The 20,394-nt window shown below is 54.4% G+C and overlaps 1 protein-coding gene across 6 annotated transcripts in view; it reads left to right on the top strand.

The window, feature by feature from the left end:
* The first annotated feature begins 8,726 nt into the window (after positions 1–8,726).
* MEF2D (myocyte enhancer factor 2D) overlaps positions 8,727–20,394 on the top strand; it is a 33,693-nt gene continuing 22,025 nt past the window's right edge. For 2 of the 6 annotated variants that reach the window (XM_036342673.1, XM_036342671.1), the window contains exon 1: positions 8,731–9,058. The gene's annotated coding sequence lies outside the window, so the exon portion shown is untranslated. Of the gene's footprint in view, positions 9,059–9,604; positions 9,746–20,394 lie in introns of those variants that run through there. The other 4 variants (XM_036342675.1, XM_036342677.1, XM_036342676.1 and 1 more) reach the window with 4 other exon arrangements.

A 20,394-nucleotide genomic window follows, 5' to 3' on the forward strand; every position in this document is an offset into this window, starting at 1 on the left:
GCACACACAGCATTCTGGGAAAGGACCACACACTTACTCATGAACATGCCTACTGAGAGATGGAGACAGCCCTCCTCTGCTACTGTCTTGAGGAAGATGGGAGAGGGAGCCTTGAGCTTTGTCCACCCTGCTCCTTTATACCTTTCTGCCTCTGAGTATCAGCGGTGCCAGGGCCCCCTCCAATGCCCTCCAGGTACGCAGACTTTGGTTGCTTAGCAATGGTGTGCCTCTTCGCAGACCTCAGTAACTTCTCTTGAAGCTCTAGTAGCAGCCAAAGCAGGGAGAGCCAGGCTAGACCTACAGGAGCCGCTGCCGCTGCCACTGCCAGGGAATGTGTGGGAACAAGCCCCCAAAGAGGCCCAGATGTGAAACCCCAGGTTCCTTTATAACACTCAAGACCCACACTGACTCTTGGAAAGTCCTGCCATGCTGCCCTCTCCCCAGCTTCTGCCAGATTACTGGCTCCCCCTCCCACATTGTGTGTCTCAGTCCCAGGCGTCTGCCCTCTCTGCCCTGGGGCTCTGGATCCGCCCTGTGGTCTCTCCTCTTGCCCATGTCCTCTTGCCCCTGTCCGTTTGCCCATTCTGTAACTCTAGCCTCTCTTTGGCCCCTCCTGCTCAGACTATAACTTCCAGTCTCCTCTTTACTAACACAACCCCCTTACACACCTCCTCCAAGGGCCATGATCCTATGTTGCCATAGCAACCATGATACACCCCTTGTTACCATCTTTCTAGGAAAAGCCTGTGGTGGGAGGGGGTCATGAACGGGCCCCTAGGGGAACCCTGCTTGCCTCGCTTAGCCTGCCCTGGACTTTAGCTTCAATGGAAACTGACCTTAGGCTCCTGGCAAATGAGAAGAGGACCAGGCCCAGAAAAGACAGCAGGTCCTTCCTGCCGCCGCCTCTCCGTCCTAGGCTACAAGATCAGTCTTCAGGAGAAGCCACCGAAGAGGCTCACAGCTGAAGTCAGGAACCTGCTGCCCCCAGAACAGTGCTCCCAGCCCCCAGGACAGAGTGCCCTGCAGTCTCCCTGTCTGTGTCCCCTGACTTGGCCTCTTTACCTAGACCCCCTGCCACCCCACTTCCTTAGTCCTTGATGCTTGGGTCTGACGATTGTCTCTGGGTTAAGAACCAAGACAGCCCGGCCAGCGTGGCTCAGTGATTGAGTGTTGACCTATGAACCAGGAAGTCATGGTTCAAATCCCGTCAGGGCACATGCCTGGGTTGCGGGCTCAATCCCCAGTGTGGGGCACGGTGAAGCAAAAGAACAGTTTCTCTCTCATCATTGGTGTTTTTATCTCTCTCTTTTTTTTACCCCTTCCTCTCTGAAATCAATAAAAAATATATTAAAAAAAAATAACCAGGACGAAAAAGCAGTTGGCAAAGAGACAGCTGAGAGGAGATACAGAGTAAAGGGAGATGGGGTGGAGCTCAGCGCCCGGGTAGGATGGGTTAGGAGAGATGCTGAAATGAGGGCAGGCGGGAAGCCTGGGGACCGGTGGTCTAGATTCTGCCTTCTAGCAGAGGAAGCAGGCAAACAGCAGATGGAACGGAGGAGGCAGGAGGCCGGACCAAATGACCTCACCCAAACCCTGTTGTCTGCTGCTATTGCAACCTGGCGAGACTCCCGGCTCTCCTGGGTCCCCAAGCAGGAGAGCTTTTTATAGTTCACTCCCCAACTTGGGTTTGAATAATTAAACAAGATGGACAGAAATAGCAACCGGTCGGCAAAAGCTGTTATTTTGGGGTTTTCTGGAACACAGAGTGCTCCTGGGCGGCACCCCACCCCTGCAGAGGGTGGAGCCAGCAACAAGGCCGATGGGAGATTTTTGTGGGGGAAACCCACCTGCATCTCTCCCACAACCCCACCCCTCCCCTGGCCCCCCCCAGGAGGGTCTCGCCGCTTCTTCCTGGTCTTCAAGGAAGGAGAGGGCTCTTACTACCTCTTGCTCATAGCTCCTCCCCTGGCAGGAAGGCCCTTCTGTTGTCTGTCAGCCCTGCTACTTCAGAGATGGGGACAGATACTGACAATGAGATCAACCAGCAGCTGCAAGACAGGCTGAACCAGGACGTGGTGGCTACTGATCCTCTGACCAAGAAGCTGGAATCAGGTTTAAGAGGTGTTGTGCCTCCTGCCCCCACTGTAACTATTGGGAAGCTATGGAGGAAATGAATGAAGGTTGGGGTGGGTGAGGGGAGGCAGGGTCGGAGAAAGGAATTGATGGGGGGACAGACTAGGCTCCAGAAAAGAAAAGGCCAGAGATGGATTCCTGTCTGACTGAGGAACTCAAAAGGGCAAGAAGCTCCCTCTCCCTGCTGCCTTTTAGTGTCTTATGTCCCTGGCAGGAGCACAGCCTGGGTTTCCTGGGACAGGGTTTCAGCAGCTGAGCTGGGGGTGGGGAGAGGTGGGGAGGCCCCCTCAAGTCTCCACTGCAGGCCAATCCTTGGCAGCTTGTTTGCATAATACTTTTTATTCAACCACAGAGATTAGGGCCTCCCCCCAGCTCTACCTGAGGCTCTACTACAGAGCTTAAAACCTGGGCACAGAGGGGACATTTCTAATGTTTTCTCCTTTTGGGTAACAACTTCAGGGGTCAGATTTCAGGGAACACTGATATCATTCATTCACTCATTCATTCCTGTTTATTCATTCAGCAAACATTTTAAAAGCACCAAGTATAAGCCTCCCACTATATTGATGCTGAGAACAGATTAGTATGGCAAGGTCCTTGACTCAAAAAGCTCACAGTTCAGTGCGGGAGATGGCCATCTTAAAACCTACTCCCCACCAGTACTGAGTGCCTGCTATACAACAGATATCACACAAGAGCTGCACAGAAATTGTCCCATTTAATCCTCGTAGCAAGCCTATGGTCTAAATAGCATTGGCCCCATTTGACAGTTATTAGAACTAAGATGAAAAGACTTGTCCAAAGTCACCTAGCTATAGAAACGGAATTGGAACACAGGTGTACATGATTCCAAGTTCTGTCCTTTTCACCGCTGCCCTGCGGTCACTAATGCATGGAAGGAAGATGCAGGCTCATTAAATGCTATGTGTGAGTGTTCAAAAGAGAGTAAGATTGTCTTTAGCTGTGGGTATGTGAGATGCATGCGCAGTGAGTGGGGCAATCAGGGAAAGCTCCCTAAAGGAGGTGGCTTTGTACTGGACCCCATTCGTATCCACTAGGCGTTTTGTTCTCAGTGCTGGGAATACCAAGTGAACCACGTCCTTAGACGTGTGGGGGAGAGGCTGAAATTGTCACAGGGCTAGTCTTCAGTGTTGAGTCCTTTTCACCCTCAGAGTTGTCCTGCTCCTTCTGGGTCTCTCGCCTAGGCGCAACCTTCTGGGGAACACAGATGGAAGTCTTTCCTACTGTCTATCCTGCATTTCTTCCCGTTCCAATAGATTTTCCCACCTCCCATGTCATTCCACTTTTTCAAATCTCACAGCAGTAACCGGGCAGACCCAAAGCTTCTGGCCCTTTAAGGCCACCTTCTTCCCCCCACGTGCCGTCTGGTTGGGTTGGCGACGCTGACGCACGCGTGACGTCAATGGCAGCTGGCGCGGTCTGGGCACGAGGAGCGAAGTTGGAATGGGGGTTGGGGGGCGAGAGCCAGAAGGCGGTCATTTGCATTTAAAGGGGCCATTCCTGGATTAGTGATGAGGACTTGGAAGAAATGTGTATCTGGCAAACTTTACGTCCTGGACTGCGGAGCAAGGAAAAGGCGTGAGACAGCTGAAGTCTCCGGTGACTGCAGTTTGCGCTGTCAATTATGTCCTTCCGCGTAAAGGGGAAATAGTCCTTCGGTGCCCCGGCTGGAAGCACGTGACCTGGAGGGGGCGGATGGGGAGGGGAGAGAGAAGGAGGGAGGAGTTGGGGAGACGACTGCTGTCAGGCTGCGTTTCAGCTGCCCCCACCCCCACATCCTGCCCACCCTCCTGCAGCTGCCACCACATCCTGCCCAGGCAACTGGGGGGGGGGGGGGGCGGGGACGGGGGGGACGGGCACTGACCTAGGACGTGGCTGTGGAACCCCTTCCCTGCCCCTTTCAGTTCCAGGGTTGCGCCTCTGCCCTTTGCCCTGGCTGGCCTACCCTCTGGCGCTTTGGGGCACAGCTTTCTGCCTTACTCCTTCCCGCGTCCCCTCCCCCCCTCCCCTCCCCCCGCCCACCTCTGGCCTGTGAGACTTGTCCCAAACCCAAGATCAGAGCCCCATTCCTGGGCTAGCACAGTTATCAATGGACAAATACAGGTGTTCAATGCAGTTTTTATAACTTTAACCTAGGTGCAGTTACACACACAGATCCATATAACAGATATTTGCTGAGCGCGTTCCATGCCAGGCCCTGCAAAGCCCCGAAGACACAAATTTGAGTTAAACGGCTGCCCTCAAGATGCTGAAGATCTCGTGAAGAAGAATAAGTTAAAAATCAAAAATAGTACAATATGGTGTGTACTGATGGGGTAGATACACAGAGTAGGGAGCACTATGCACAAGTGGAGGCACAGGTGGACCCGCAAGTCCACATGAAGAATGTGTACACGGAAGGACCTCCAGTGCGCAGCGGATAGCCCTTTCCCACAAGCAAGGTGTGAGATGCGGGGAGAGAGTGGAGCTTTTTTTTTTTTTTTTTAATATATTTTATTGATTTTTTACAGAGAGGAAGGGAGAGAGATAGAGTTAGAAACATCGATGAGAGAGGAACATGGATCAGCTGCCTTCTGCACACCTCCCACTGGGGATGTGCCCGCAACCCAGGTACATGCCCTTGACCGGGATCGAACCTGGGACCTTTCAGTCCGCAAGCCGAGGCTCTATCCACCGAGCCAAACCGGTTTCGGCAGAGAGTGGAGCTTTTGCTAGAGTTTATATGGATGGAGGTAGGGGGTGGAGATTGTTCACGTGCTTGTGGGGAAGGCAAGAGGGGTCACCAAGCAGCCAGACAGAGGCTTGTACAGCAACAATGGCTCCCCAGAGATAAGGAACAATGGGCAGGAAGAGAAGCAGCTCTTGGGGGTGAGAAAATCTTTCCAGATTAGGTTGAATTAGGGATGCTTGGGGAGGCATAAATAAAAGATGCCATTTAGACTTATGAAGATGATACTGTACAGAGGAGTTTACACACACTTTGTACGACTTTGATGGATGTCTTTCTGACTCCTGGGCGGTTTTGGGGTGTTTATAGCAACTTTGGGCTGTTAGATGACTTTTCTCTAGGAAAGATGGGTTGGTAGCCAGAGAAGAAGGAAAAATGAGACCCAAGCTTCTGAGCCTGCTCAGACATTTTTCGCCTAGAGCAGCGGTTCTCAACCTGTGGGTCGCGACCCCTTTGGGGGTCAAACAACCCTTTCACAGGGGTCGCCTAAGACTGTCTGAAAACACATACATAATTACATATTGTTTTTGTGATTAATCACTATGCTTTAATTATGTTCAATTTGTAACAATGAAATTGGGGGTCACCACAACATGAGGAACTGTATTAAAGGGTCACGGCATTAGGAAGGTTGAGAACCACTGGCCTAGAGGATTGTGGGATGGGTAGTCTAGGGGCTAGATACAGGGGTGGGCAAACTTTTTGACTCGAGGGCCACAATGGGTTCCTAAACTGGACCGGAGGGCCGGAACAAAAGCATGGATGGAGTGTTTGTGTGAACTAATATAAATTCAAAGTAAACATCATTACATAAAAGTGTACGGTCTTTTTTTTTTTTTAGTTTTATTCATTTCAAATGGGCCGGATCCGGCCCGCGGGCCGTAGTTTGCCCACGGCTGGTGCAGTGAGTCACTTTCAGGAAGTCTTTATTATAATCTGATTTCCCTAGATCCTTTCTTAGTCCTCCCCAGAAATCAAGACCTCATGTTTGTTACTTTTCCTTTCCCATGAAGTTCTCTCTCTCTCACACACACACATTATATATATACACTATATATATATATATATATAATTTCTATCCCTCATCCTCTCCTAAATTGATAAATTCTATCCCTCAGCCTCTCCTACTCTGCTCTGTAGTGAATTATCATTTCAGCATCTCAGGGCCCAGGACACTCCATCTCCTTTCCTGAGTAGACACCACCCTTAGTTTCTCCCTCCAGCTCCTGGCCCTTTAATACCCTCCCAGGTGACTCACCTTCCTTCCTCATTCCTTTGTTAAGGACTCAACATTCCAAGGCAAGAGGACCAATTGGCCAATCACAGCCCTGACAAGCCTGCCTGTGGCTTAGATTGGCTGGAACTGTGGTTGTGGGAGGCTCAACAAGTAGATCTATAGAGTTTGGGGAGGGGGTTTCTGGGAATCAGCCCTGGGCCAGAATTTGTTGAAGAGTTGCTAATGTTTTTGATGGAACCTACTAGGAGCGCTGGGGCTAGAGAGGTATCTGGCTTGCAGGATCTCAAAACTGGAGGCTGGCAGAGAACCCAGCTCTCTAGGTCCCCTGGGGACTTTGGCTGCCCCCTGCCCACTTTTTTTTTTCTTTCCCATTATGATTTGGGACCCAATGGTCTGAAGACTGAGTTCCCAGGCCTGTTCCTAAGAAGTCTTTTTCAGCAGCCCTGGATCTCTCCAGTCTCAACATTCTGCTTTCCCGACATCGGAAACAGCCGGAAAATAAACACCCTGATGACTAAACGGTTTCTCCAGCTAGAGCTTGGGGAAGCACTAAAAATAGAGGCCACAAGTGAGGGGAGGTTCCCCACTTGAAGGGGGGGGGGGTGCACTTTCCCATCCTGCTTCAGCCACAGCCCCAGGCCTGGCACAAGGCTCTGTTCTCAGAGTCCTTGGACAGATGGGCTTCCCTTGCCTACCCTTTCCTGGCCGGGAAGACTAACATCTTCTGGTGCTGGGACCCCATCTCCCAGATATAATGGGGAACTGAGAAACTGCATTTTGGGACAAAGTGGGACACTTTAAATCAAGTTTCCTGAAGGAGAGGCCAGATGGAAGGGAAACTGAGGCCGAGGAAATAGGAGCCTGCTGGCTCCCCGTCTTAGGACATTTAAGATAAGCCTCCAAACCATATATATATATATATATATATATATATAATTGATTTCAGAGACAAAGGGAGAGGGAGAGATAGAATCATCAATGATGAGAGAGAATCATTGATCTGCTGCCTCCTGCATGCCCCCCACTGGGGATGAAGCCCACAACATGGGCATATGCTCCATCCTTGACCGGAATCGCACTTGAGACCCTTAAGTCTGCAGGCCAATGCTCTATCCACTGAGCCAAACCAGCTAGGGCAAGCCTCCAAACCTTTTTGCAGAGCAATTCTACTGAGCTGGTCTCGTTTGAGACTTGTATGTGATAATGGGTCTAAAGGGGTGTTTGCAGTCCAGCCCTGGAGTTATTATAATGCAGCATGAAATACTGTTCTAACCAATCTACTTGTGTGAACTAATTTAATCGTCACGCCAAATTTATGAGTTAGGTACTATTACCACCATCTCCACTTTTACCCATGAGGATCATGAGGTACAGGACAGTTAAGGAATGTATGTGCCTCTGTTCACAATTAATAAATGGCGGAATAAGGCTTTGAACCAAGACAGCTTGACTATTTCCAAGTTGATGCTTCCAGTCACTGTGACATGCTGCCTCTCTCTGTACATGCTAGTCTTTTCAGCACTTAACCCAGAATCCGGTTTTTGTCCAGTAAATCGAACCCCGCCAGATAGAAATCAGGGTGTATGAAGAACTGAGTGCCCTTCTGTTCTGCAAGGTTCTTTGAGATCTAAGTCAGATTCCATCATTTCCTCAAGCTCGGGTAAAAAGCAGAACTTAGACGTAACAGAGATGCTGGAGAGGAAGTCTGCCTGGGATGGCACCCACACTCTTGTTGTAGGGCATGTAAAGATTCACCACACCCTGGAGCAACCAGGAATTTTTATTTATTTTATTTTATTTAAAGAGCTACTGCTGCCTCTTTAATAAGAAACTTCTGGGCGTTTCCTGTCCTGTGGGGAAATTAGGGTCCCGCCCCTTTAAATTGCCCCCCTTGGCTGTAAGTGCTCCGTGGCCACAGTCACTGGGGATTAGGTCACCCAAGAACTATGAGCTGTCGCTTTAAATTGCTGGGCGTCTGCCGAGCAGGCCCCGGCAGGGAAGGGGTCTGTCACAGGTAGAGGGAGCAAACGAGCTCCCTAAGTAACCCCCAGAAATGAATGTGTCCCTTTAAGTGAGCTTGGGCACACAGTAAGCGGGGGAGATGGAATCTTTCCTTCACTTAACGTCTACCCTCAATTTATCTATTTAGACTCCCACCTCCCAACTCTCCTGGGGCTTGGGGGGGAGCTGTCGAGTAGCGTGTGTGCCTATGAGTGTGCGCACAGCGCACAGAGCCTCCCGGAAAAGGACCTCCTGAAGCGCATGGTAGCAGCAGCGCTAGGCGGCGGTCCCGCGAGCTCCGAGGGGCCACCTTCGACCGCGGGCCGATCCCTTTAAAGGCCTCTGGGTCTCGCCTCCCCACTTCGCCCCGCTCTGTCCCTCCCTCCCTCCGCGGAGGGATCTGCCGCTCTTGGTGCTACAGCCTAGCTTGGTCAAGCCGAGGGGCGGGGGCTGACCCGGCCCGGCCCCGCGGGCCAAGGGAAGCGAGGGGCGGGGCCGCGCCCTCGGTCCCGCCCCTGCTTGGGCCCCGCCCACTAGACACCACAAGTCCCTCTCATTGGCCCCCCGCCTGTCCATCACCACTGTTTCCCCACCCCTCAAGCTAGGCTGAGCAGTGCCTACGTCGGCCTTGACTCCCAGGGGCTGGAGGAGTTACCTTTGGAGCCCGAAAGGAGGAAGGAAGCAAAATATCAACACAGCGGAGGCGAGTCGGGTATTCGGCCCCGGTCCCCCGCCTGTCCGCCGCCCGCCTGCCCGCCCCCCACGCCCACGACGGGGGTCCAGGCCCCTCGGCGCCGCCCAGAGCCCGCGTGGACGCCAGCCTCATTTATTATTCCCCCGCCCGGAGCTGCGGCTTCCCGGTGTTAAAGATACCCCGGACTAGAAGCGAGAGCTACCCCTTCTCAGCCGTGACACCCCCCTTTTCCCCAGCGGGACCGGTGAGTAGAGAAAAATAATGTGCCTGTCGCTTTAAGAGGCCCCCTCCCCCACTCCGTCTTGGGGTTGAGGTGGAGGGTGGTCCCGACTGTCCCCCTGAAGGGGTGGGATAGGGTGGCCGCCTGGGCCGGGAGAAACTCGCGGAGCGGGCTGTGTTTTCGTGTGGCGTTGGTGGGAGATGACATGGGGGACTGTTTGTGTTCGGGAGTCGGCTGTGGGGGACAAGTGGGGCGGTCTGGGGGGTCGGGGTGGGGACGGGCGGCTGGAGGCGCGCCGGTCGGTCGGTGTCCGGGGGTCCCGGGGGTCCCCGAGTGGTCTGGGAAGGGAGGCCATCCTCAGAGGGGCCCTCCGGTGACAGCCGGGAGCGACTGACATTTTAACAGCCGGCCCTCCCCCCCCCCCTCCTCGCGCCGCCTGTTCCCTCCTCCTTGGCCCGAAATGGTGCAGAAGGGGGCCTGGGAGGGCGGCGGGAGGGTGGGGGCGGGGGAGCCGCAGCTGTTTGGGAAGCGGGGGAGGGAGGAGGGATGTTGTTCAGATGACACCGGGGTGGTGGGTTGGGGTGTGTGAGCGTGTGTCCGGGCCCGGGTTTGCCGGGTGCCTATGGAGTTGGGACGCGGAGTCACCACGGAGGCGGACGCGCACGATCCTTCCTTGGGACCTCCTAGCCCGCTTCCGAGACCTCTGCTCCGGTTCGTCATCAGCCCCAGCTGGAGAACCCCTGGCCAGAAGTTTGCAGCTGTGCAACATCTGGGCAGGAGTGCTCCGGTCTCTCCATCGATGGCCAGCTGATCTGGGCTCAGAGTGGGGGTCTAGGGAATGGGGTGGAAGCTTTTGGGGAGGGAGGGCCAAGGAGACAAAGATGCATCTAGTCTCTCCTTTCCAGGGCCAGCCCCCATCCTGTGAGGTTTGGGTCTTACAGAGATGGGGGAAGGGCCTCCCTTGCCCAGGGATTCGGGCTGCCCTCCTCGAAGCCTCTTGAGGTCTCCCCTGGGAGGAGGGCTCCTGGGTGTGAGCAGTCTTGGAGCCGCTGAGTAGCTTATCCCAGGTTTGTCCTGAGTGGGAAGCTCTCTGTAAGTCCCCTTAAGTAGTGCATTGTGGATGGGTTGGGGGAGGGTACAGTGAGTGGATCCTGTGTCCCCTACCCTGTGTCCAGCCTCTCTTTTAAGGTTTCCTTATAGGCCTCGTTTTCGGGGGTGGGGTAGTTGGAGGGTGGCCCTCCCCTCCCCATCCCCTCAATGGGTCTCCCAGGCATTTCAGGTGCCAGCCTTGACTATGGGAAATTTGCCATCTGGGGCAGTGACCTTGGGCTGCTCTGGCCTGGAGATAGGAGGGGAGCACAAGATGGAGTGTTTTGAAGTTCGGGAGCTGTCCACCTCCTACTCCCCTCCAAACCCCCAGCAGGGAAATCTCAGTGGTCAAGGAGAACATCAAAAAGGCACATGTCATTGTTCACACATGTCCACCCGCCTGTGGCCAAGGGTCACGCCCGCTCCAGGTCTCAGCCTTTCTGTTCCAGTTCCCAGGGCTGCCTGGGAATGGATTTCCTTCCTGTGGTTTCCCAGTGTCGGGCAGGAGGTGGGGGTGGGATGGGATCCGTGTGAGATGGCTGAGGACCCGTTTCTATGAAGTGATTGGGGGACACTGGAGCTTATCTATAGCTCTTTCCTCACTTGCCTCAGCACAGGTATTTGGACTCTCGGGTCTCAGTAGTCACATTCTCATTGTAACTTCCCTGTCCCCAACACACCTGGTGTGTGTGTGTGTGTGTGTGTGTGTGTAACCAAGATCACACAGCAAATCTATGTCAGAACTTTAGTCCAACTGCCACTCTTTCAGGCGTGGATGGCTTCACTGTAGGAAGAGACCATAGGAAGGAAGACACAATTCTTGTTCTTGGAGGCCCTGGTCCAGAGAGAGAAAGAATCAGGACCCAGTCAGAGAGCATCATAATCCTTGTGTTGGATGGGGGGATGGGGGGGGGGGTATGGGAGGCTGGGCTAGAGCTTCTGTGTGCTGTACCCAAGGCCTGGAACGGAGTGATGGAAGGATGGTGGGTGCTGTCCATTGCTCACCCCACTCTGTACCTGCCGCCTTGCACTGGAGGGGCCTGGGCTTCCCAGCTCTGCCTCTCTTGGCTACTGGATCCTCTCATCATCTGGGAGATGTAATAGTCTTTCTGGCTGCTGTTATATAATCTCTCTCCAGCAGGTTTTTCTTTAAAAAAAAAAAAAAAATTCTTCACTGAGTCTTTCTTGGGAGGTGTGATGGGGGGAAAGGTGTCGAGTAGACTCGCAGGTGGGAGACTGGAAGACCAGTAGCGAGGGTGGGGGGCTGGCCCCGGAGCCAGAAAAGGGTTTAGACCCTCTTTGATTGTTATCTAGCCCCTCCCACCCTCCTCCTCTGACTGTGCCTTGGGGTGGTCTCTTTTCCTGTGGGTGTTCCTCGTCCTCTGCTCATCCTGTCAATCTCCTTCTGGGCAGCTGGGTCCCCTGCCCTCTCCGGTTGGCACTGGGTCCGGAATCTCAGTGCTTACCGTGGTGCTGGCCTGGTGTGGGTGGGCCGTGTCAGACACCTTTCCACCCATTTCTGTATCTCTGTGGGGACAACGGGGTCAGGGACAAATGGTTGGTTTTACCATTTTTCTAGTTGTATTTGGAGCCAGGCCCCCTGCTTCTCTGCCCCTCTAGTCCAGAGGGTGGTGGCCTTACTGGAGAAGATGAGTCAGTGAGGTGGGTAATAGAGGTCTCCACCTCTTGGCCACAAGTCAGAGATGGGGTTCACCTGGGTCCCGTCAGTGAGTATGAGGATGAGATGCCCTAGAACCCTTCCCCGGGGGTTAGATTCTGGCCTTGTGGCACTGGTGGCAGGTTCTCCCCACCCCTGGGGACCATGGCTGGAACCCTCCAGGCTTTCTGAGGCCAACTGGTTTGAGGCAATTGCCTCCCTTTTACAGGGAAGGAGGAGATGGCAGTGGGGCCGGCATAACCTCAGCATCACTGTAATCACTGGTGGCTTTTATGGGCCAGTCATGGGGTCGGAGTCCGGCCAACTGTCTGTCCTTCTGTCCCAGTTTGGTGACTTACTCATGGGGGGAGGAGGAGGTGGCTGCGTTCTGGAGGCTGGACACCTTGCTGTGTTGTGGTTGATGTTGCCCTGTCTGTCCACAATCGCAGCAGGCAGAATGGAACTTAGACCTAAGGAAGAACTCCTAGTGTTGGAGAGACAGCCGGCTCTTAACGTGGTCTGGGAAAAGGGACCCTAAAGCACTTTCTTCTTCAGTAGTTCTTGGTGGCTCTGCGGAAAGGCCTTGAACTTTGGCCTAGTGGGAATGGTGCAGTTTGGCTCCTGGAATATTTATTTTCATTTCTCTCCTCCCGCCTGGGGCTGCAAGCATTCTGAGGGGAGTTTGTCCTGGAGCTATGGGATGGCGAGCTTGTGGACCCCTTTCCTCTAGCTGGGGGGCTGGGTGGAGGGTCTGTGCAGACTGATATGCCCAGACGCACCTGGCAGGTCCACAGCATTTAGTGGCACACAGGCATGAAGGTGCGCAGTGCATACACGTGGGTGTGTAGCACCCACGGAGCAGCTGCCGCCCTGTAGGGGGTTGGGGTTGTGAATGGCAAAGATGATTAAAGGATTGGAGACTGGGGATATGGGGGGGGGGGGGGGGGCGGGAGAACTGGAGGTAAGGAGATGAAGGGCATACAAGAACTCAGAAGAGAGAAGGGTTGACTGGAGCATGAGGGATGGAGGTTAGACTACAAATGGGCAGACCTAGAGCATGGCTTGTGAGTTGTGGAGCCCTGGCTGACTTCCATCACTGCCCCTTACTTCCCTCCTCTCCCCCATGTATCCCTCTCTGAGGCCCTGGCTTAGCCTGTCTGTGACCCTCACACTGCTTGTGTGTCCTTGGAAAAGTGAGCTTTCCAGATATATGGAGCTTCACCTTGCCTTGTGGTGACCAGAGCACCTGGGTGTTTTCGTGGTTTGTCACTGGTTTCTGTTGCCCTCCCCATTCATTCTGTGAGCCCTTCCACTCTGTTGTAGCAAGGTTGTATCTGAGCCCTCAGGCATTTGGGGCAGATTCCTGGCTTGGGTAATCTTCGAGGCCCTTCGCATCTGATTTTTCCTTTCCTGAGGCTGTGGCCACAACCTCCCCTTCCTGGGAGCCTAGCCATGCTTCTGGCCAGGCATGGAGACGGGGATGCATTCATGGACTCTGCACAGGACCCTGAGAGTCTGGAAGGGGGGTGGGGGTGGGGCAAGGGGGGTGGCTGTCTGATCTCTCTCTTTTGCTGTAGGCTGGGAGGGGAGGGACTTGTCTGGAGCTCTGGCCTGTTGCTGGCCACACCCAGGTGGGACCATATTTACTCATTTAAACTCACCCTCCCAGGAGGCTCTGGGCTCTAGCCTGGTCACTGACCTTGGCTTGGTGCCTCTGGCTGGGTGCTCCAGCCACTCCCTAGGAGTTGGGCCGACCAGGGACGCATATAGAGAAGGAGCTTTCTTTGTCCCCGGTCAAGAGCTTTACCCCACTCGCCCTAGTTTCCAATATACCTTTGGAGACCAAAAAGCTAAAACTTGTTAGGTGCTTGGGGACTGGAGGAATGAAACTTCCGTTTGTTTTATCTCCGTGTGCCAGGCCCTGTGCTGGGCATGGAAACATATGAAGACTTGTTTATTTCTCTCCACAATTGTTTTTCATAGTTAGGGAGACTGCATCAGAGGTTTCAGTGACTTGCTCAAGCTTTCCCAGTGAGGAGGGTTGAGGGCTTTTGTCTGAGTGTTACGGGAAGGGGTTCTGCCCTGAGGGAGGGCAGTGGAATGGGCGGCCAACGGAGACCCTGGAGAAGGAGGAGGATGTGCTGAAGGGAAGAGCAGGCCTAGTAGGATTCCCTGGCAGAGGGCAGAGGATTAGCTTGGTGGCTAGTGGAGAGAAGGTGCTTTGTTTCCTGAGAAGGTGTTGTCTTCTGATTGAGTGCCACAGGAGAGAGCGCCAAAGCCGGGACTTAGAAAGTAGGTGTATCCTTTTCTCCAGACATCAGGGTTCGCCTGGCCGAGGACTTGCCAGCTAAGGCACCTACCCAGAATGTGGGGTGGGAGCCGGCGGTGTCCCAGGTACGGACTGGGTGTATGTGTGTAGGGAGCAGGTGAGCAACTGAAGAGGCCCCGAGGGGACCAAGAGGCCTAGGGCTTAGTCCGACCCTGGGGTGGGCTTGGGGAGCTGAGTGCTCCCCAGCCAGTTGTCTGCGGATCTCAGAACCCTTCCACACTTGGCCCCATGAGCTTTCCAAATCCCTCTAGATTCATGTTCTTGATTTCCCTGCTCCCATCCCGCCAACAAATACTTGGGTTGAGGGTTGGGAGAACAAGAAATAAGAGAGAGCTCAACCCCTTCCCTCAGGGAAAACCTACTGTGGTGGGATGTGTGCGGGGAGAAGAGGGGTTGGTCTCTTTTCACCAAGTCTTCCCACTGCAGTTGAATGAAGTAACTGAAGCAATGGGATGGGGCAGATGACCTCGAACCTTGAGTTTTTTTCCTTTAAAGCATGCATATGTTATGTATTTGGTGAGGGATAATGGTTGGGGGTAGACCAGGAGAAAGGGCTGATTTTGAAAAGGTGCTTCAGGCCTTTCCATTTACATCTCTTTTGACCTCTGATTCCCTTTCCTCCAGCCCCCACAGCTGCCTGCCTCTCTGCTGACTCCCCTATGCATATGCTGTGGCAGGCCCATGGGGCCCCTGCTGACTGGGTGGGAACAGGTGTCCGGGACCGGCTGCTCTCTCTCATCTTGCCCACCTGTCAGCCCAGGGGATGGGGAGCTGATGGGGAGGGGAGGAACCTCTTGGCCCCCTCACCTGCTCCCTGGGTTGGGGCCCTGGTTATATAGTGCAGCAGAAGGACTGAGAATAGATCACAGACAAGACTTCCCACTTAGAGGAAGGGTAGCTCCAGATCATAGCAGTGGCAGAGAACCTTGGTAGGCAAGGGTCCTTGCTGGCAGAAACCAGAGGGGTCTTTGCACATGTCTTTATGAAAAAGGGAGAAGCTGGGTATTGGTGAGGCACATGAATTTGCATAGCTGTGTGCAGGTCCGCTCCCTAGTCCCCCGCCTTCCTGGGCCCCCCTCCATCTGGCTGGGCATCTTAGCCTCACCTGGCACCTTTCCTGAAAGCAGCAAGCTAATCCTGTAAGAGCCGCCTGGCTGGCCTTCTCAGCAGGCCCACGCAGCTGTGCTGCCTCCCTCCCTTGCCAGGGGCTTAGAGGACTGTCCTTCCGAGTCAGAAGGAGACCCAGGCGCCTCCCTGAGTGGCCCCTTTAAATCCTCTGTGGCTTCCCAGGGTCATGATTTCTCTAGGAGGATTTGCTTTCCCTGATTGGATTGGCCTCTTTCGGGCCCCCTGTCTGTAACTGTAGGTGGACACATCACGCTCATCCTCCACCTTTTATCAGAATTGCTGCTGTCCAGTCTGAGGGCCCAGGCCTCAGAGCCCCTCCCCTCTCTGCTTGCTCTCACTGTCCCAGCAATGGGGCCCTGACTCTTCTTCATCTGCTTCAGTCAGAGGAGCCCTGCCCTGGTTCTGTGGGTGGGAAGAAAGGATCTCACAGCCTTAAATAAGGGGACCAACCACTGCCCTGGAAGAGTGCTCCTCTGAGACTGTCTCCTTGCTGCCTGCTTTTCTCCACGTTTTCCTCTTCAGCCTGCTCTTCCTTTGGCCAGGGGCCCACCCTCCATAGTTACCCCCCGCCCTCATTTCCATGGGAAGTCCCTCCCCTGGTCTAACCAACAGCCCATCCGCTGCAAAGGCAGGCAGCCAGACCCAGCACTGGTATCACTATGCTCACCCCAACGGCTCTCAGGCTGACCCGCCCCCCAAGGTCCCAGCTGTCACTTTCACTTCTGTCTCCTGAGACCCCAGAGGGAAGTTGGGTGGGGAGGTGGAAGGTGACACACTAACCGTCCCAACTGCCCCCACCTCTCCTCATCTGAGGCTCGGGATGGCCTGGGTCCTGTCTGCCAGTCTCGTTTAGATGACTGGAGTGCAGTGCAAGGGTTGGCTCTAGTGAGAGGGATAGTGGTTAGATAGCAGGAAGGGCTTCCCAGGATTGGAGACCACTGATGGACTTCATTGTTTTAGAGGGTATGGCTGAAAGTGTAGATACTATAACTGGACAGGCAGAGGTCAGTTTGACCTCTTCCAGCTCCCATTGGTTGGAATGTCATGCCAGGACCTTCATGCCCTCCAGGTGTTACCAGCTGTCCATGCTTGGTTAGGTGGCTCCTAACTAAGCAAATTTGAGCCCTAGAGACTACTTAGAGGCAAAAACTCTGCTCGGGAAAGTCCTCTCGGTGGTCTGGCGTCTCTCTTGCTTGCTGTACTAGCTATTTCCTCTCATTTGGCACTCTTGGGAATGGATTTTTAAAACAGGGATAGAGGTAGAAGTTTACCACCCACCTCATCCTCCTGCTGCCCAGCCTCTGCACCAAGGAGAATGGAGCTGTTTACCTGGGGAGCCAGCATCCTTCATCTCCTGAATCTTTTCACATTCCTCAGGCTTCCCTGTTTGCTAATTCCTCATAACTACACCTCCCCTGCCCCCGCACCCCATCTCTACCTTGACAGGGACCTGGACAAGACTGGAGGACCCAGTTGGTTGAGAGCTGTAGACAGTACAGGCAAGGGGGGTTATTTATCAATTCATGAATGCTTTCGGGGGGAGAAAGATGGAGCTGGAGGCCTGAGGTACCAGGAACCCCACTTGGGGTCCTTAAGTGCCTAGTTTTGCTGGGTGGCCCAGGACCTGGAATGAAAAGTTGAGTTTGATAGAATAGGTCAGAGACACTAGCAAATCCCCATGCAAATGAGAGGTAGTGAGTCATTACTGATCGGCCTGCTGGAGTAGAGCATGAAGCAAGACTCAGGCCTGGATTCCAGAATTGGCTCCACTAATGACCATGACCTTTAGCCAGTCACTATTCAGTACCCAGAAGCAGGACCCAAACCCTGGTTCTGATAGGTATACCAGGTGTGTGAGGGGATTGGGACGACTGAAGTTGCCCCCAGGGCCTTGTGTGCCTCAGTTGGCACCTGCCCTGGCAGACCATGACCCTCTGTTAACCCTTGGCCATCTATTGTGGGGGTTACTGTTCAGAAAGCACCCTCTTTAGCCCCCTCCTTACCCTTTTCTGGCCTTCATATTGCTCTTCCCTCTTTAAAAAAAATTTTTTTAAAAATTGATTTCAGAGAGAAAGGGAGAGGGAGAGAGAGTCAGAAATATCAATCATGAAAGAGAATCAGAAATATCAATGATGATAGGCTGCCTCCTGCCTGCCCCCTACTGGGGATCGAGCCCACAACCTGGGCATGTGCCCTTGACTGGAATTGAACCCGGGACTCTTTAGTCCACAGGCCTACTCTCTATCCACTGAGCCAAACCTGCTAGGCTGCTCTTCCCTCTTAAGCTGGAGAACAATGGACCCAACCAGGCTATCTCTGCTGTTCCCTCTCCATGGAATTACACAGTCCTGACTTTTCTTCCTTTTGGGCCTCTCAGAAGAGCACAGGCCTGAATGTTCAGGCTGGAAGGGCACGTGGACAACCTAGTCCACTCCACCCATCCATTGCACTGACCAGTGGGTGAGGCCTGGAGGGAGCAGTGACTTAATTCAGGATCACACAGTACACAGTGACCTAGGGCCAAAGCAGGGACTAGAATTCGGTCCAGAGCCCCCATATTTCCCTGGGATGCTGCCGCCCTACCCTTTTCTACAAGATTCAATCTCCTGTTGCTCCCAGATTCTTACTGAGATCAGGCTGGGTGGCTCCGGGAACTTGCAGGGGTTTGGGGGAGGTTCATAGGAGCCAGCCCAGAGGCCGCCAGGCAAAGGGCTGAGCTGGGTTGGGAGGTGCTGGCGCCGGGGCGGCAGGCAGGCTGCTGCCTCCATAGGGAGACATACAACCTCACAGCTGCCACAGGAAGGATGAGAGCTAGACTACAGGAAGGACAAGCTAGGGTGGGGAAGCAATGGAGGAGGCTCAGGAGACAGACCCTCACTGGAGCGGCATCTCCTGGGCAGAGAACAGGATGACCCCATCCCAGGAGATTTGCCAAGGAGAAGGCTGGAAGCCTAGGGTGGGGCCAGGGAGAGTTGTCCAGCGGAAACCCTCCAGAGGGAGGGCTTTCAGCCTTGCTCCCACACTGGACGCTCCTCCTGGCAAGTCAGTTCCTGTCCCTTAAGCTGAGGCTGTAATGCCCTGCCTCCATTTGCATTCCTAGGGTGCCTGGGATCTGAGACCACCTCTACCGCAGGTCCAGCTTCCCTGGACTGGTCCTTCCCCCTTCCCCCAGCCGGCAGCCCGCCCCCAGGTCCCTTGTGGGTGAGTTAAAATTAGCTCAGTGCCCAGGCTAAAAATAGCCCCTGCCCAACCCTGAGGCTGCTGGGCTGGGGGAGGGGAGTTCCCGAGGGAGGGGAAGATGGTGGGAACCGGGTTTGGGTAGTGAGCCTGCCAAACTGAACTCTGAAGGGAGGAGGATCAGGGGTAGGGGCCTGCTTGTGCCTTTGAGAGCAGATCGCCTGTGCCTTTTAGAGTAGATCATATAGAACTCTGGGGTGAACGCAAAGAGACCACCACGTGGGAAAGGATCGGGAGACAGAATGGAGCCAGGAGTAGTGGGTGGGGAACCGGCAGGGGTGGGGGAATGGGTGGGTAGGGAGGTGGGGGTGGGGTGAGAATTGGGCTTCCAGGAGGGGCACTGCCTTTGCTCAGACTTGGGGAGAGGTAACGCCCCTAGTTCAGGACCAGCACAGTGTTTGTGAAGAAAAGGCTCCCTGTCCAGGGCCTCATCAGCTCCTGGTGCTTGGGGGCCGTCACTGGGTTCACCTTCCCACCCACCTTCCAGAGCTCTTCCTCATGTGCCTCTGCTTACAGGGAAGCAGGCCCAGCATGTGGTTCGGAGAGGACTGGGAAGGCTGTGAGCCCTGGGCCGGGGTGGGAATGGAGGTGGTACCCAGGGACTGAGAGTGCCCTTGGGCCTGGCGCTCACCTCTGCTCACTCTCAGGACCTGCCTGCCCTCAAGGTTGGGCATAATCCAAAGCCTCAGGGGCAGAAGTGCTCCTTCCAGCAGGGGAGGGGGGAAGTGGGTCCAATGCAGGCCCCCAAGGGCCCTTTTGCCTCTCCCCGCCCTTGTCCATGGGGGACCTGCCCTTCTCTTGTCTGTCTCTTGGCTGGACTGCAAGTTTTCAGAGCAGGGATGGTGTCCTGTTGAATTATGCCTACGCGCCAGGCCTGACATCAGGGTCTTGTCTCTTGTCTACCCACTTATCTCTGCACCTTCCCCTCTGTCTGCTCCTGCCTCTCCCCCTCTCCTATAGCCCTCTCCTTGTCTGCCTCTGCACCACCCTCAGCCTTCTTTGTGGCCTCTCTGCTTCTTCTGTCTCCTTCCCTACAACTGTGTGTCTGTCCCCCTCTGTGTCTGCCTCACCCAGGCCTCCTCCCTCATTAGTGAGCAGGCTGCTTGAGGCCCCCTGACTGTGGGGGTGATGGGTAGATTGGATTGCCACCCCCTCCCCCAGCTCCTGCTGCTTATTTCATGCCCTGCAGCCCAGCCACAGGGAAGGGGCGGGAGGAGGGATGACAGCTGTCTCCAGCGCCTCCTACCTTCCCCTTCAGTCCACAGCCTGCCGCCCTGGGCAGCCTAGGAGGGAGGGATAAAAGGCCCACGTAATGAGAACTGCCTTTCTCACTGTGTGGAAGAGCAGGGTTGAAGCCATATTGCTCTGTGACAGGGGCTGCTCACTCAGCCTCTCTGGGCATATTTGCCCCATTTGACCAGTGCTGGTGTGGCACTGCTGAAAGCAGGTGCCTTGCATTTTCTCCGAGCCTGTGGGACAGAGGACAGGTCTGGATGGAAGGATGTGAGAGAAGGGGAGGCAGGTACTCCCCTGACACTAGCCATTGGAAGGCACTTCCTTCAGTAGCTCCCTGGGAAGGGCAGTCCTGCTGCAACTGTGCCCCAGGAGACAGCCCTGACCGCTCCCCTGCCCCCATAGGCCCCAGGCCATCCTCACACAGGAACTGAGATAGCATCATTCTGAAACCCCGAGAATAGTTTGAATATTGCTCAGGTACCAGGAGGTGTTACATTGGAGGAGGCTGAGGCCTGCTACTTCTTCCATATCCCCTCCAAACCAAGACCCCCTTTAGGGTACACTTTGCATATTATCTGTACCTCATTTGCATGTTAATATAACCCACGTGTTCCTACTGGATCTGTAGCACAGCTTGGAAAAATGGCTGTCCATGGGATCCTTCTGGATCTCCCAAGTCTCAGG

This window comes from Myotis myotis, unplaced genomic scaffold (assembly GCF_014108235.1).
Source record: "Myotis myotis isolate mMyoMyo1 unplaced genomic scaffold, mMyoMyo1.p scaffold_m19_p_18, whole genome shotgun sequence".
NCBI lineage: Eukaryota > Metazoa > Chordata > Mammalia > Chiroptera > Vespertilionidae > Myotis > Myotis myotis.